This window comes from Propithecus coquereli, unplaced genomic scaffold (genome assembly GCF_000956105.1).
Source record: "Propithecus coquereli isolate 6110/MARCELLA unplaced genomic scaffold, Pcoq_1.0 Scaffold405, whole genome shotgun sequence".
NCBI classification, from domain to species: Eukaryota; Metazoa; Chordata; class Mammalia; order Primates; family Indriidae; genus Propithecus; species Propithecus coquereli.
Genome location: NW_012149786.1, coordinates 489312 through 506588, shown reverse-complemented (window position 1 = coordinate 506588; position 17277 = coordinate 489312).

The following is a 17277-nucleotide window of genomic DNA, read 5'->3' as shown; positions in this document are numbered from 1 at the left end:
TTACCATGTTCATTTTAAAAAGCTACTCAAACAAATTTTCAGAGGAAATTCTTTTTCCTCTAGTTCTACAGCAGCTTCAAGTGAGTGGGATTATAAAACCATATATATGGAATAGCATTATATAAATCTGCCTAATGCAAAACCATAAGAATTTTTAAATATAATTTGTTTCTTTTTTTTTTAGTTTAGGAAACTTCACTAATGAAACTAAGAGAGGAAAGATTCTGTAGTATACAATTATAAACAAACCCAACTTACTCACTTTATTTATTAAGAAACTCTGGCTATATAATGTCAACCAGAAAGAAAAAAAAATGCAAATGTGACAACATAAGACCCAGTGGTAGATGCACATTCATGTAAACAAATATGACCTGGAACTTTTAATCCTTCATTGTTAAGTTTCAATGCATTTAATAGTCTATTGTATCGTGAAGAGAACTGTGATGAAGAGAATGAATCTCGAAAGGGAAAATATCTTCACTTTTACTATCATATATTTATGATTGTAAAGAGAAGAAATGTATAAACTTTACACTTACCAAATAGTTCAACTGATAGGATAGCCAACAAATTTTGAACACTTGTCATATTTAAGTTCCTTTATATTACCTCATTGCAAAAGCATTATGAAGTACATGGTGTTACACCCATTTTAAAGATGAGAAACTTGAAGCATTAATAGAGTAAGTGAATTTCAAAATGCTACTATTTAGGAAGTAAGTCTATATTTACACCCAAGCCTTGTTTTTCACTGTACCACTTGCACAGAAGGGAGTACGTGCGCACGCATATTCGACAACATGAGGTCTTGTACAATTGCAAGAGGTAAGCAGTCCACTTGAATTCTGAGCCTCCAAAAAGTTAAACCAATATTATAAACACATCATCAGTTCTAATTTCCTATTTTTTCAACAAATGTTTATTTAGTACCTTCTCTGGGTCAGACACTGTACTAGTCAATAGAAAGACAATGGAGGGAAAGCAGACATAGTTCCTGCCTTATGTGTTCCTGCCTTGTCTCATGTAATCACGGCTTCACTCCTAGTCCTCACTGGAATGGTAAAATAAACCATTAATCAAGTGGCATATTCTGTCTTCTAGTAATATAAGCATGATGGGAGTGATCTCATTTTTGCTGCTATTACTCACTACCTAGCACTGTCTCACTCCATAATTATGGTAAATGGATGATTACAGTAATCACACCTAAATACATAATTTAAAACTATGGAAAGAGACATGTTGGTTTTATAAAGGGCAGGAGGGAATGCCAGATAGCTTCAGGAATGAGGAAGAGATTAGAAAATAGGGACAATGAATGGAAACAAGGCTTGAGAAGTTTGGCTACAAATGGGGAGAATGAGGTAATATAATAGCTACTTAAAAGAAGGTAAAGTAGATACAAGAAAACGTTGTAATGTTTTTGTTTAACTTTGTTTTTTTTTCTTTTTAAGGTGGATGAAACTTGAAGAGGATTAAGTGTTGATTAGAAGTGAGACAGACTGCTACTTGTCCTCCAAAAGCTATTCTCTTTTTCTGTCAAACCTTTTAGGTGGGCACCCAGCTACTTGGTTAGAGACTACCTTTCTCAACTTCCCTTGCAGCTAAGTGTGGCCATATGAGTAAATTGTAGCCAAGGGTATAACAAGGAAAGTGATCTTTGCAATCTTCACAAGACCAGACTAGTTAGAAGGAAATGTTGTGCTCTCCATTTCTGCTACCAGGAAGTTGTGGTGACCTAATTGCATCATATGGAAGAGCAACAAGAGGAAAGGAGCCTGGGTCTCTGAATGTATGAGAGACAACCTGCAGCTCATCTGCAGACAAATTAGGTAAGAGAGAAATAAACATTTATCTTATGACTTCTCTTTATTTTTGAGTCTCTTTTCCCTAGCTGTTTAGCCTACATTTCTAGTACAGGAAAAATCCAGCAGTGGGAGAAGTTAGAGGCACTATGATAAAAAGAAAGAGGTGAGATTCGTGAGAAGTTGTAAGATTTAGAATCACACTGTTTATTACATATGTGAGTGTGATATTTATATCAATCTTTCCTGGCTCTGAGACTAGAGAAATTTCTTTTTAGAATGCTCATGCCTTCGAGACATATCCAAGAACATTCTAAAATACACATGTTGTGTATTGTAGAACTAATTAGTATATCATTCCTCAGTGCTTATATATGAATGAATGTCAAACCCTTATTTAACAAATATAACTCCATAAGGTTCTACATTTAATATAGATATAACTCTATTAATTGATAAGAATACAGACATCACAGTGTATTTAAGTAATAAAATTATACAACATACAGGAGCATGTTCAGTGCTAGTAAAATGGGGATGGTGTTAGGGTAAAGATATTTTAAGTATATATTGTGGGTCCAGGACAGTATTATGTACTTTACATACATTAGTTTATTTAATAGTGATAATGATCCCAAGAGATAAGTATTATTAAATCAGATTTTTAGAAATGTAGTCAGAGAGGCTGTGTATTTGTCCAGTGTCTCACAGCTAGTTAAGTGGTTTATATGGTGTCCAAAGATAAGGTGTCTAATTCCTAATTCTCTGCACATTTCACTACTCTCTTGAGAGGATAACTGAATTCTTATTTGTATTCTAATTCCAATATCTATTTTGTTAAATAAAAAATCTACCGATCCGACTCAAATATTTAATACACTATCAAGAAGTGGTTTAAAGGAATATACTAATGGAATACTGTAATGGCTTATAAAAGATTGAGTATTCTATTTCTTGCCTGTGATTTAGGGGAATTCTAGTTAAATACAATCCTATCTCAAGTCCAAGTCCTAAGTCTGATTGCACTTGTTTATTTGACTTGTCCTAGCCACCAGCCTTTACTTTGTCATAATCAGAAACTCTTCTTTTTATAAACTCCAACTTGTAAAGTTTGATCAATTTGAAATTACTATTTATTACAAAAGTATGTCACCTCTGCCTGGCCCCAGTAAAGGGAACTAACATTCACTAGTACAGTATTATGATGTCATTATCAACAAAGGAATTTGGAAATAAACTTTCATAACTTACCCTTTTCATAGGAAAAGGAGCTTTTCTACACTTGACCGTTGCTCCAGTGTTTCTCAAATCTTAGCTATCAACGAGTTCCATGACTGGGCTTGGCTGGTAATAACCTTCAGAGAATAGAAGAAGTTGAAGAACTTACTCTACCGGACCGCTTGTTCAAATCCTGGATCCTTTCACTTTCTAAATGCAGGTTATTGTGAAAGTTACTTCATGCCTCTCTGCTTCAGTTTCCTTATGTGTGGAAAAAGTTGTTGTGAAGGTTAAATGGGATAATTTATTTAATTACAGTTGAAGAATATTTAAGATATAGATTGGCAAAAATATCCTAAACTTTTGCACTTCATTTACGCATATTCAGTCATCATTCAACACAGATTTTATTTTTTCTTTAAGAGCAAGTATTAACTCACCCACATCACAGAGTTATTAAAAAAATTTGCAAATTAGGAAGCACTGTTTAAAACACCCTTAAAAACATGAAATAGACAACTAAAATCATAGGAAAAGGTTTTAAAAATGTGTAGAAAGTTCAAAGTTCACTTACAAAATGATATTTCTTTGCTAAACTCTTCTGCTATAGTTATCTTTGTTACAGCTTTAATTTTTAAAGTAATAATTCTAATAATTATAAATACATATATACATATGCACAGAAACACAAAAATACAGAGTGTTCATAAACTGGAATTTTAGTTCAATGCTCAATTATATCCATTGATATTATTCACTGTCATTGTAGGTATGAAATGAATAATGTTTCACATGAAACTTCTTCATTTCATTGCCTCCAGATAAACCTTAACACGCCAAATTTTGGCGAAAAATTATGGGTGATAGGATAAAAGCTAGGCTCTGTAACAAGAGCCTAAAAAATACAATAATTTTCTCTCTCTCCTTTTTTAAATTGGTAGCTTGGGCCATTGTTCCTGGGCTGGCATGCTATCTCCACTGTGTTAGAGACTCAGATATATTTTCCATCTTGTTTTTGTCACCCTAAAAATGCAACTTTCATCCACAAAGCTAAAGGTAGTTCACCACTACATCCACGTTTCAGCCTTGAGCAGGGGAAGAGAGATAGGGAAGGCATGAACTTTCATTTTTATGGGCACGACCCAATAGTGGAAAACATCACTTCCATACTACTTCCAGAAAGTAATTACATCACCACTGTAGCGGCAACAGAGGCTAGGAAATTTAGCCTCAGCTGAGTGGACATATGTCCACTTATGCAGCAGAAGTAAAGGAAAGGACTTGGAGGCACATACAGTAGTCTCTACCACAGTGTGGCAAAGCCCATCCATTTAAATTCTCAGATTCTAAAGCTGTTGACAAGCTGGGCACAGTGGCTCACACCTGTAATCCTACCACTCTGGGAGGCTGAGGCGGGAGAGGATTGCTGGAAGTCAGGAGTTCGAGACCAGCCTTAGCAAGAGCGAGACCCCCAGCTCTACTAAAAATAGAAATAAGTTAGCTGGACAACTAAAAATATATAGAAAAAAATTAGCCGGTCATGGTGGCAGCGTGCTGTAGGCCCAGCTACTCAGGAGGCTGAGGCAGAAGGATTGCTTTAAGCCCAGGAGTTTGAGGTTGCTGTGAGCTAGGCTGATACCATGGCATTCTAGCCCCAGGCAACAGAACGAGACTCTGTCTCCAAAAGAAAATAAAAAAATAAAGCTGCTGACAGTCTTTAGCTGTTTGCAAATCTCTTTTACTTATTCTGAAAACTGGGTTCATATACAGAACAATGAGAAAACTGGGTTCATATACAGAACAATGAATGATGACCGTGAGAAAAACATTTTTCAGTTTATTCTTTCATACATCTTTTAATGTCAGATACTGAGCATTCATTGTAAATAAAGAATAAAGCATAAATAAAGCTCAGTTTGGAGGTTTAGCCTGGGAAAGGCCTTCAGGCAGGAGCAGCAAGATGTTATAGTGGACTTGAGGAAAAGAAAGTTGGAAATAATTATCAATGTACCAAAAAGAGGCTGCAAAGAAAATGTTGTGCATGGCATCTTGCTTTCTTTTCTATACTAACATACCAAGAAAAATAGCACAGAATAAAATACAGATTAAAAATGCAAAAGAATATGAGCAAAGAAAAATATACCCAACTTGAATTTTTATTGGGATTACACTAAATGAATGAGTTAATTTGTAGAGAATCAGTATCATTTCTTCCAAAAGCATGGAATTCCTTCTATTTTCCATATCACCTTGTATGACTCATTTTAAAAACAGTTTTATGTTTTTTTCTGTAGAATTGATTGCATTCTGAATGATTTTAATTGACATGCACTATATAGATATCATTGCTACTATAAATGGTACCTCAATTTTATTAGATTTTGTAATTCATTATTATTGATAAAGCAATTAGCATAGATTTTGCATCCAGAAAACTGCCTCAACTACCTTGTTAGTTCTAAAAGTATTGCCATTGGTTCCATTGTTTTTTTAAATAGATAATCATTATTTTCTGCAAATTATGAAATTATATCTCAACTCTTTGAATCATCACATCTCTGTTTGGCATCCAGTGAACACTTTGAAATTGAAATATTTTACTTTCTTTAATTTGTTCTTTCTCTTTTGTTTCTTTGGAGCTCTTTACTTTCTGATGTTGTCATTTCTTGTTTTCCTTCTATAATGCACATCTCTTGGTTTCTCTCTCATGTAGTATTCTTTAGCTTCTTTCTGGAAAGACTTGTTTGTTTGTTTAAAATCAATTAAGAGTCTGTAATCCTAGCACTCTGGGAGGCCGAGGCGGGTGGATCGCTCAAGATCAGGAGTTCGAGACAAGCCTGAGCAAGAGTGAGACCCCATCTCTACTAAAAAATAGAAAGAAATGATCTGGACAACTAAAAATATACATATAGAAAAAATTAACCGGGCATGGTGGCACATGCCTGTAGCCCCAGCTACTTGGGAGGTTGAGGCAGGAGGATCGCTTGAGCCCAGGAGTTTGAGGTTGCTGTGAGCTAGGTTGACACCACGGCACTCTAGCCCGGGCAACAGAGTGAGACTCTGTCTCAAAAAAAAATAATAATAATAAAAAAATAAAAATAAATAAAATCAATTAAGAGAAGGAGGGAGAAGAAATACATATTTATACTGATTTCTTTTTTTTTTTTGAGATAAGGTATCAAGTCTGTCATCTGGGCTAGAGTGTAGTGGCATCATCATAGCTCACTGCTACCTCAAACTCTTATGCTCAAGTGATCCTCCTGGCTCAGCCTCCCAAGTAGCTAGGACTATAGATGCATGCCACCACACCTGGCTAATGTTTTAATTTTTTTTTTTTTTTTTTTGAGACAGAGTCTCACCGTGTTGCCCGGGCTAGAGTGAGTGCCATGGTGTCGAGCTCACAGCAACCTCAAACTCCTGGGCTCAAGCAATCCTACTGCCTCAGCCTCCTGAGTAGCTGGGACTACAGGCATGTGCCACCATACCCGGCTAATTTTTTTTTCTATGTATTTTTAGTTGTCCAATTAATTTCTTTCTATTTTTTAGTAGAGACGGGGTCTCGCTCTTGCTCAGGCAGGTCTCGAACTCCTGAGCTCAAACAATCCGCCCGCCTCGGCCTCCCAGAGAGCTAGGATTACAGGCGTGAGCCACCGCGCCAGGCCTAATGTTTTAATTTTTTCCTTTTATAAGAACACAGGGTCTTGCTATGTTGCCCAGGCTGGTCTTGAACTCCTAGCCTCCACTGATCCTCCCAAAGTGCTGGGATTATAGTTGTGAGGCACTGCACCCAGCCTGGAAGAGTTTTTCAACTTGAAATTTCTAGTTTGCTATTTTATTCTTCATCAGCATTTATGCTACTTTTTCTTCCATTGACTGTGTTCATTTCAAACACTTTATTTTTCATAATTTATATGTTTTTACTTGAATTTGGGGGGATACTTTGTTCTTGTTTCAAATTGTTCCTATCTTTTTTTGTCTAAGTGTATTTATCAGGCTTATTTTAAGTTCTTGACTTTTTTGTTCTAATATTGTTTCCTCAGATGAAATATATTGTTCAATTTTTATTTTCCTTTTCCATTTTAGTTGTTGTACTCTTTTGGTTTCTGGTTACTTTTGTCTCTGAGATCATGTTATTCTAGGGGGCATCAGTTACATTGTCTGGTAATAGATGTGAGGATGGGCCAAAAGCCAGGTTTTAGTCTGTGTCAGCTGTAATTACTTAATGAGAATAAAGTGGATGATCTCCAGAGTAGAATGTAATAAAAAACTATTGTTTATTACAAGTTCCAAGTTTATATGTGTCAAATCTATTGTGCTTCCTGATTTAACACTTTGGACAAACTGTCTGGGTCATTGCTACCAAGTTTTAAAGTGAAAGGAAGACATTGATTGTCTCAAGGAAATGTGGACAGAGGAAGGAGCAGAGCTAGTGCTGAAAAGACGAAACACAATCAGTGTGAAAAATAATAGGAGGGATGAAGTTCAAAAAGGAATTGGTGAGTTGGAAGTCAGATTAAAGAACTATCCCAGAAGGCAGCAAGAAACAATAATGTAACATTTTAAAATTAATAATAATAATAATGAACTAAAATACACAGAGGATAGAAATAGTGTATAATGTGTAGTACGGAATAGATCATTTAGCTTATGAACAAGCAAGCCAATCATGTCTAAACTATACCTCTGAGTACTCTTTCACTCATGCAGACTTATAAAACTGTATTTCTTTGTGGGAAAAAAGAGATAAAGAAAAGAAAAACAATTCCTAACGTTAGTGAAGAAAGTAAAATGAAAGTCAAGAGATAAAGAAAAGAAACTGGTACTTTGTAGCCAAAAAAAAAAAAAAGATTAAAGAGTCATTTATCAAATACCATTCTGTTTGCACAAAATTCATAAAACTGTTTCAGAGAGGGTTTCCCTCCTTGCAAAAGAGGCTCACCAAACAAGGGATAGAACTTTTGTGAAATGTAAAATGCAGTTAACTTTTCACATGATGATTCAGCAAAATTTAAAAGAAACTAAAGAGTTTCTACAAATAATTCCACAAGGCAACAAGATGCTGAGGTCACATGTACTGCCACTGAACTTCACTGAAAGTTGGTTTGAAAATTTTAATTGCTTTTGAATAGACTATTGAAGCCATGAAGAGGTGGCAGCAGCTGACAAGTTGCCATGGTAGCATTTCCTCTTCGGCTGAGGAAGCTATACAGAAGAAGGGATATAGGTCAGAAAGTGTTTATACTGACAAAACAACTGCATATTAAAATCAAATGCTTTTGTAAACATCATATGCCAAAAGAGAGTTGTGAGTCCTGGTTTCAGCTTATTAAAGACAGATTGATTTATCTTTGGAATGGCATAGCAAGCAGTACTGAGAGACCTGGGACATTCAAGGTCAAGAATACTCTTTTTCCTGCATATTAGCAGTTCAATTTAAAAAAATAGGGCCATGATAAAACTTTTTTTCCATCAGTTTCTTCGTGTTCCTTGCAATAGGGATATATTTATTGAAAAATTCTCCCAAAAGTTAGTTCATCTCTGAGTAAACTACTCAAGGCTAAGTAAACTACTCCTTCTTAGAATCAACTCTGTGCTCAATAAACATCTGTTGGTCAGTTGATTCTGCACTCTGACAAAATTTCTTACATGCAATTGAAGCAAGATATAACTAAAAGGAAGGAGGGAATAAGGATGAGAGAGGCAAGAAGGAATGGAGTAAAGAAGTTGGCCAGCAGTTCAGAAGGCAGAAAAAATGAAAGAAAGAAGGAAGGATAGAAGATGGAAGGGAGGAAGGGAAGAAGGAAGAAAGGGAAGGAGGGACAGAGGGATAGGGAAGGAAGGAAGGAAGAAAGGAAAGGCAAGCACTAGGAATTATCATAGTCTCCCTGATAAAAGGAAGAAGGTAGTATTTGCAAGACAGTGGCTGAAATGGAAATTTGTCAGTTGCCTTTACAGCATCTACCTTTGCCCTCATCTTCAGACAACTGTACCTATTATCATGGGGTATTCACACTTTATTACTTTTATTGAATTTGGTTTGGATTAGGTTAACTCAATATATAGTTTAAAGGTACTATCTGGCTGGCTTAAGCTAATAATATATCCCACTCTCCCCTGGATAAAGTATTTCATGGATAGGTGGATGACCCAATCTGAACCAGTGCATACATATTTTTTGGAGTTTCTGGAAAATAAAAGGCTTTCAATCTTCTCCTAAAGTGGTAACATGAAGATTTGAGGTCTTTCCGCAGTCATCATGGTACCATTAGGGAAAAGCTTGAAGCTGGTAGAAACCATCAGTGAATTCTGGGGATAGAGAGATCCCAGGGAGAGGTGACTTGGATCTAGTGACATTTCAGTCCTGAACCAAACCACAGCAAAAGGCAAAACTACAAGGGCAATTACTTTCTCTACTTTGGCTAGGTCAGTTTGAGTTGAGTTTTCCGTTTTTTGCTTTTGTGAAAGAATGCTGGTAAAACTCCCCTTAATTCCTAAATCTTTCCACCCCTTTGAGCCAAATGAAGGTAATTGAAGTAACTAACACAAAAAATAATGATTATATTCTTTCCTTAGGAATCCATGAAAATCCCTTGGACATATATTTGTGACCTCTCATGTACTCTAGAAAGGATATGAAATTGAACAAGACAAAGCCCATGACATTAAGAGCTGTAGAAGTTGCAGATACCAGTCAGTCGCTTTTGTCAGACCCAGGCAAAATCTGGCTGGGAAGGCACAAAGGAGAGGGGGTTCATGCTTACATGTCTGAGATAATAACTGTTTCCAGGGACTTTCTAAAAGCCCTGTAAGAAATCCATTCACATCCTTCACACAACTGCTTTGTATAGCTTGCAGATTTTACATATATTTTTGTATTTCTACCACAAGGTTTATTAGTAGACACTCTTTAGTACTGCAGTAATTCAGATAAGATGCTCTGGAAGGGACATTTGCCCACTAATGGCATCTCCACTAATGAACTGATGACAACTCTGGCTTTGAGCTTGTGGAACCAATGAACTCTGTTTCTAAGCAACTTATATGAACTTCTCCTTTTTTGCCAATAAAAGCTTCCCCTTTACCCTTCCCTCACTGGATGTACGTGTGGCTGCCTACTTTGTGCATCCCAGATTACAATCCTCATTTCTCATTCCCAAATAAACTCAACATATTTGGAGATATTTTTCTCTAATTTTTTTGGAGGGCTGATAGAGCATAGAAACTAGCAGGGGCTAGCATAGGTAACAAATAATTAACAGGAGGTAGATAATTTATTTTCACCATTTACAAATAAGAAAACTGAGGAATTAAAGTTAGATAACTATCTGGGGAGTTGACAGAACTGATGAGGGATGGAGCTGCAAACGAAGTACTTTGACTTATACGAACTGCGGGCTAATACATATTAGTAAATATTATGTGCTATTTATGTTACATTCATACACTTGTAAATTTCACATTTATTGGTAAATCTATTAGTAATAAAAATAGCATAGCTGGCCTTTGTCTCTGGTTCCTTGGAAGGAAACAAATTCTTGGGGTTTCCCAAGTGATAGGATTTCCTTATTATTTACAGCAGACTTTGATAATTTATGCTATTAAGGTAACTCATGATGGTCCCCTAATTAGCTTATGTTAGCAAGACAATTTAGAATGGGGATTGGCCACTCCAGAAAAACCAACCATGTGATTTAGGGACTGGAGCTTTGAGTCACATGATATCAACCCAAGTTCCAACCTCAGGGGAGGAGAGAAAGATTGGAAATTGAGTTCAATCATGTGGCCAAAGATTTAATCATTCATCCTACATGATGAAACTGAAGTAAAGTCTCTAGACCCTGGGACTCAGTGGAACTTCCTAGTTGGTGAAAACATTGATATACCTGGAGGGTGATGTGTCCTGATTCCACATGGAGAGTTCACAGAAGCTCTGTTTTTCCTCACAGACCTCACAGTATGTGTCTCCTCATTTGGCTGGCCCTCTTGATTTATGTTCTTTGTAATAAAACTGTAATCATAAAGTATAATGCTTTCCTAAGTTCTGTTAGTCATTTTAGCAAATTATAGAACCTGAGGGAGTCATGGAAACCTCCAAATTTATAGCCAGTCAGTTAGAAGTATGGGTGGCCCCTATTGACCTCTTAAGTGTGGCTGATGTATGAAGTAAGGGCAGTTTTATTAGGGACCATACCCTTTAATTTGTGTGGTCTGTGCTAACTCCAGGTGGCTAGTTGCAGAATTGAATTGCAGTACACCCAGTTTGTTTTGGACCAGTTGGACTGAAATGGAACAATAACATACACCATAATGAAATTTTAGGAACTTTACAAAAAATTAAGAAAACATTGTACCTCAAATCCAAGTCTAATACAATGACATTGAAAGAAAAAATTAATGATCCCTTGGTATTCTCTCCGAAAAACCATAGCTAGGATTCCAGAAGAATGTTAGGGAATGCATTGAGATTTTGGGAGACAATTTGATGAAAGACTTTTGAAGAGAGTTATTTTTTCAGCAGCTTCTAAATTAAAGCTACTGATGTTCATAGTTCATAGTTGGAGGCTGAGAGACAAACAAGAGAATTACAATTGTGCCTGAAGGTAACTATCCACAAATTCCCTTCTCCATCTCATTCTTTAGTGAGGACAGAGTGCTTTCAAGATATTTCATTTGTTTGCTGTCAGAGTCATTTGAAGTTGGGTGGGAAGGAGCTTCTGAAGCTCAAGTGATTACGTGACTCTAGAAAGTCTATAAGGAGCGAGTCCAGGGCTCAAATTCAAGTCATTTAATTCATAAACCTATGTGTTTTTTTTTTTCTGCCATCATGTACAGGTCTAAAGATTAAGATAGGCTTTTGCTAAGTCTATAAATAGGGAGCGTGTACTTACATATTCATTATTTATGGTCATTTTTACAGTTCCTATAAAATCCACTCTCCTCCACTCCATAATACCATGCACACAATCTTATTCCCTATGATAGCAAAACCTTACCAGAAAACCACTAGCGTTGCCAGGAAGTACTGAGTGCTGATTTAATAACTGCGATGATGATTTTATAGTGTTCTGCACGATTGTAATATTTTCTCCAGTAAACTTCAGCTACACGAGGGCCAGAGTAGACTTGGCTGCTGAGATTAAGGGAGATAAAAGGGTGATTCTAAAGATGTTGCTAATGAATCATGAAACTCATTAAATTTTAAAAAGAGGTGAAGACAGGAGGTGGGTGTGAATAGTGAGAATGTGGAGAGGTTAATGGACTAGAGGACTACAAAGGTAGAACTGTTTTTACAGGGCGCTTATAAGCAGAGTGGCAGGAAGTGTGGGAAGTTGACAAGATATTTTTCTAGTCCCATTTCAAATCCTCTTCAGAGGGTCAAGAGGCCCCTCGTTGGTTGGATATAGAAGAAAAGATTTATAACTCAAAGACAAACACTAGAAGACCCAAAAATAAACACTACAGCTCAGTATTTTTTCAATACCCTATAGATTTTAAAAGCAAACACTCTGATGCTGTGGCCGATTTGTTCACAATTTATTTTGAGGGGATTAGTGGTGTTTGACAGATTTTCACGTGAAATTAAATCTAGACCTATTAAAACAGTGCCCCCCTGAGGCATTCCTGAAATCAGGCACAGTAACAACTTGCCATTCTGTCTGTTGCTCCAGGATACCGGGAGGCCAGTTATGTCCAGCTTATCAAGACAGGAAATTATTCCTCTCTCTCAGAGTCTGCTCTGTCACCCACACTCCATGGACTCCAGTCATTGGCACACCATGTATAGCAATTAGGAAGCCGGTATAATATGTTCTTCGGAGCAATTTGTAAGTCAGTATAATATCTTTATTTTACAAATATGTAAATAGTGTTCACTTACAATGCATTAGGTAACAGTTTTGAATATTTTATAACCATCAAGACAATTAATCCTAACATAATAATACCTATTTCATGGGATAAATTTTTATTATGTGCATTTTTCAAATAAGGAAACTGAACTACAGAAAAGTGAAATAACTTGCTCAAGGTCACAGCTAATAAATGGTGCGATTTGAACCAAGACCACCTAAGTCCAAAACTATGCATTACCCACCTCTCAGTGGTTTTTAAAGGATATTTTGCTTTTGCCAATGAGAGAGTTGGAGGAGGCATTTATGTGAGGGGAACAGAATGAGCAAACACATGGAGAGAAATAGGAGCTTGTTTGTTTTTTAAATCCAGTGTGCTCAGATTGATTTAGTGACTGATTTGACGGTGGAATAAAATAAGACTGGCAAATGAAAACAGTTATAAACTAGTAATGATGTTAACTAAGACAATAAAAATACAAAGAAAATAGTCTGGGTAAAAGTAATAAATATCAGCGTATTGACAGCATCATTCCTGAATCTTAGATGACTGCAAGCTCTTTGCCAGAATAGAATTCTCCCTTTCAGGGAATAATTTGAAGCTCCTAAAGATGAATCCAAGTTCAGTGATTCATGACTAGAAGAACTCAAAGGACTTAGCATATAGGTTTTCTCATGGCTAAAATGTATTACAGTAAAATATTACAAAGCAAAGGCAGCAAAAAAAAAAAAAACAGAAAACAACGGGTAAATGGGACAATGGACAGAGGAAACTAAGGCACCAGCTTTCAAGAGTCCTCTGCCAATGGTGTCACACAGGACACATGTACCCCTAACAATGAGTTGTGACAACACATACGAAGGGTTTTCTACTGGAAGCTCATTACATCCAAGATTTTTATTGGGTACTGGTCACGTAGGCACCTTCTCCCTAACATGTACCCAAATTCCAGAATCCGAAAGGGAAAGCAGGTGTTCAGCATCAATCACATTATTTGTAGAAACTTTTAGGTACAGTGAGACACCCTTATTTAAAGAAAATTTTATATCAGTGTAGGAAGCTGTTTATCAGCCAAGTTCCCAGATATCAGCTCAGGGTCTACCTAGCAAGCAGGACTTTCTGAGGATAGGCAGCCTCAAGCCTGCTACATTAACTCTTTCCTGCACAGAGTCTCCAGGAAAAAAAAATGTCTCTCAGGTAAAGAATATTGCCTTTTATTTTGAGCATGAGATTCTAAATGCAAGAGACATCTATGTTCTCTTTAATAAAATAATTTATTTGACGTATGTTTATGATATGATGGAGGTGCCAAATCCAGGGCCCAAAACTGGTGCAAGTGTAGACTGGTTGAGGCTTCAAGGCTGAGAACAAATACCATCCCCGACCCCCTGAATTTGTCTGTTTTCTGTTGCTATAACAGAATACCACAGGCTGGGTGATTTATAAAGAAAAGAAATTTATTTCTCACAGTTTCTGGAAGGCTGAAAAGTCTAATATTAAGGGGCAAACCTCTGGTGAGAGCCTTCATGCTAAGTCATCCTATGGGAGAAGACAAACAGGCAAACAAGGGTGAGATCCAGAAAACAAGAGAGGGCAGGAATGGCTTTTATAACAACTCATTCCCAAGGTAACAACATTAATCATCTCTTATTGGTCCCACCTCTTAATATTGTCACAATGGCAATTAAAATCAAATATGAGTTTTGGAGGGGACATTCGAACCATGGCAACCCCTCACATTCTAAAGTATACTGCAAAACATTGTTGCAAGACTTGCAAGAGGGTGGTCCAAATAAGTCAGGCAAACCTTAGTCTATCCCATACCTTAAGAATTTATAGAGTGGTGGTAATAGGGGGCTTAGTGAGACCTGGATGCTCTCAGAAAATGAATGGCCTTTTTTTTTTTATCCTCTAGGCAACACATGACTCTCCCAGAGAAGCCTAGAGAAAGAAAAGATCCAAACTCCAATGGTTGTGGTACTGGGGCTCACAGATTTAATTCAGAAAAAATGAAGACAGGTGATATTTCTGAAACACTGAATTTTCTGATAGCAAATTCATATCTGCTACAGTGTCTATACATTGCAGAGAAATCAGACAATATGGGAAAAGGATTGGTTGGCTTTGAAATATACAAAAACTGAAGCATGAAATTCTTGAGTGGGAAAAATGACTCTAGTACAATGTTTCCAATGAAAATGGATGAATATGTGATACTATAAAGGCATAATATAGATGCATAATAAATTTATATAGTAGGATGCAGGGTAATCTGTTTCTTATGTTTAATAAGAATTACTAATAAACGTACACTTGCAGGTATCCAATACTAGACCAGGAAGATCGTACCTGAAAGAAAAGTTTTATACCTAAAAGTCAAACACTAATAGACACAAAAGTAAACAATAAAATTGTATATCTTTATAGCCTATAGACATGAAAAATAATTTTCCCAATCCTATGACTCTTTTGTTCTTAATTCATTTTAGGTTGCTCATAATGTTTGCCAAATTTTCTTGTAGAATTATCCTAGACCTTTTAAAACATTTTGTATTTTTTAACAGAGAGGAAATTCTTATGTCTCAATTGATTTAAATTTGTTATCCATGATATTTTAGCCATTTTTAAATAGTATTTAGAAACAATAGTGATATACTTAATATGATATGAAAATTACTCATGTCTGAATTTGTTGTTTAAATATTTCCTAATACTTTATGTTCTCTGAAGTTTTAATAGTAATAACAACACATTTAAAATGGAAAAATAGCATTTTCTCCTGGGTGAAATAAAATAAAATAAATAAATAAATGGTAAACAACTTACATTGGAATCAGTTATAAATTTTGATTTACAAGCACTTTACTATATCTAAACTCCAGAAAATTCATTATGAAATGACTGATTTTGTTTTTTCATTTATCTTCTTTCTAATTCTACTACATATGATAATTTAAATGTTATATATGTATATATATTTAAACATATACTAAACAAATGTTTGTATTTTAATAAAAATCTACTGGGATTTTTACAGACATATTCTGTTGTCTAGTATCTTTTACATTTTTCTCCTAAAATAAAATATGCAACTGCAATAAACTATTAATTGAGGAAATTAGTCATTTTGCATGTTTTAGTCCATTAATCTTCTCACTCAGGAGAATGAATGTCTACTGTACTGGAATGCAATTAGTAATAAGTTTTAATACATTTTAACAACTGTTATGCACTTTATTTTCACATTATAAATGCTCCTATGCAAAAATATTGCCTTTTACTTTGTTCCAAATATTCATAATACTACTGAAGGCTTAAACGCTATAATTTAATTTGTTAAGGAATAGCTTCTGCCTTCTCTGGTTATATCATTTGCACAGTGTTAAAAATCCATTATTGTTCAATAAGTATTTATAGATTTACTGGATATATGCTATTATTCTTTTTAATACAATAGGTGACTCCACAAATAAAAAAAGAATAAAAAATAAAAATAAATGAAACAGGCTAAACAATGGAACATAACAGGCGGTGTAAAGCAGTTTGTTTGTTTTCCAGGCCTATGTCATGGTAGTAAAAACTTGAGATTTTTTGTGTCTTCCTTTTGCCAGGGATTCTTATGTCCCTGGACAGTTACTCCTCTAAGAGCAGAAAAAGAAAATAAAGGCATACCAATATTAAACAAATGTCACAAACATTAAACACAATCTTGATGCTGTTTGATAGTATTTCTGTTGTGTTATTCTACTAAAAATTTGTTTCAACAAAATCCTTTTAAAGAAGTTTTGATTCTGCCAATGTCTCTCATTCAGGCTCCTGGAGACAGAAGATGTGGGTGGCAGTGAGTAATTGAACCAATGGCTCCTGTTTACCAAACAAGTTTGGACAATTTATATGTATGACAGCCTAATGGAATCAAAACCATGGAGTGCGTTCGGTGTCAGACAACCTGAGAGGGCAACTGGACTTTTTCTGAGGGCACACTGAGTAACCTGACTTTTTAAGTTTGTTAACATTTATTGGCCACCTACTTTGTCACATTCTGATCAAAGCTTTGGAGTTGTAAAGATAACTCAAAATAATACCTAGCCTTGAGTTTTTTGCCAACTAGTGGGGGATGCAGACATATAACAAGTCATTTCAGTAGGATTTTTAAATTACCAAGTGTTAAAATTACCTTGATTCTCCCAAAGTCTTTCTCATTTTTATAAATAGTAACTTCATCCCTCCGTTACTCAAGTCATCCTTTGTTTTTTTTTTCTTTCTTTTATTTCAGCATATTATGGGGGTACAGATGTTTAGGTTACGTATGTTGCCCTTGGTCCCCCCATCCAAGTCCGAGTTTCAAATATGTCCGTCCTTCGGGTGGTGCGCATTGCACTCCTTGTGTATACAAATACCC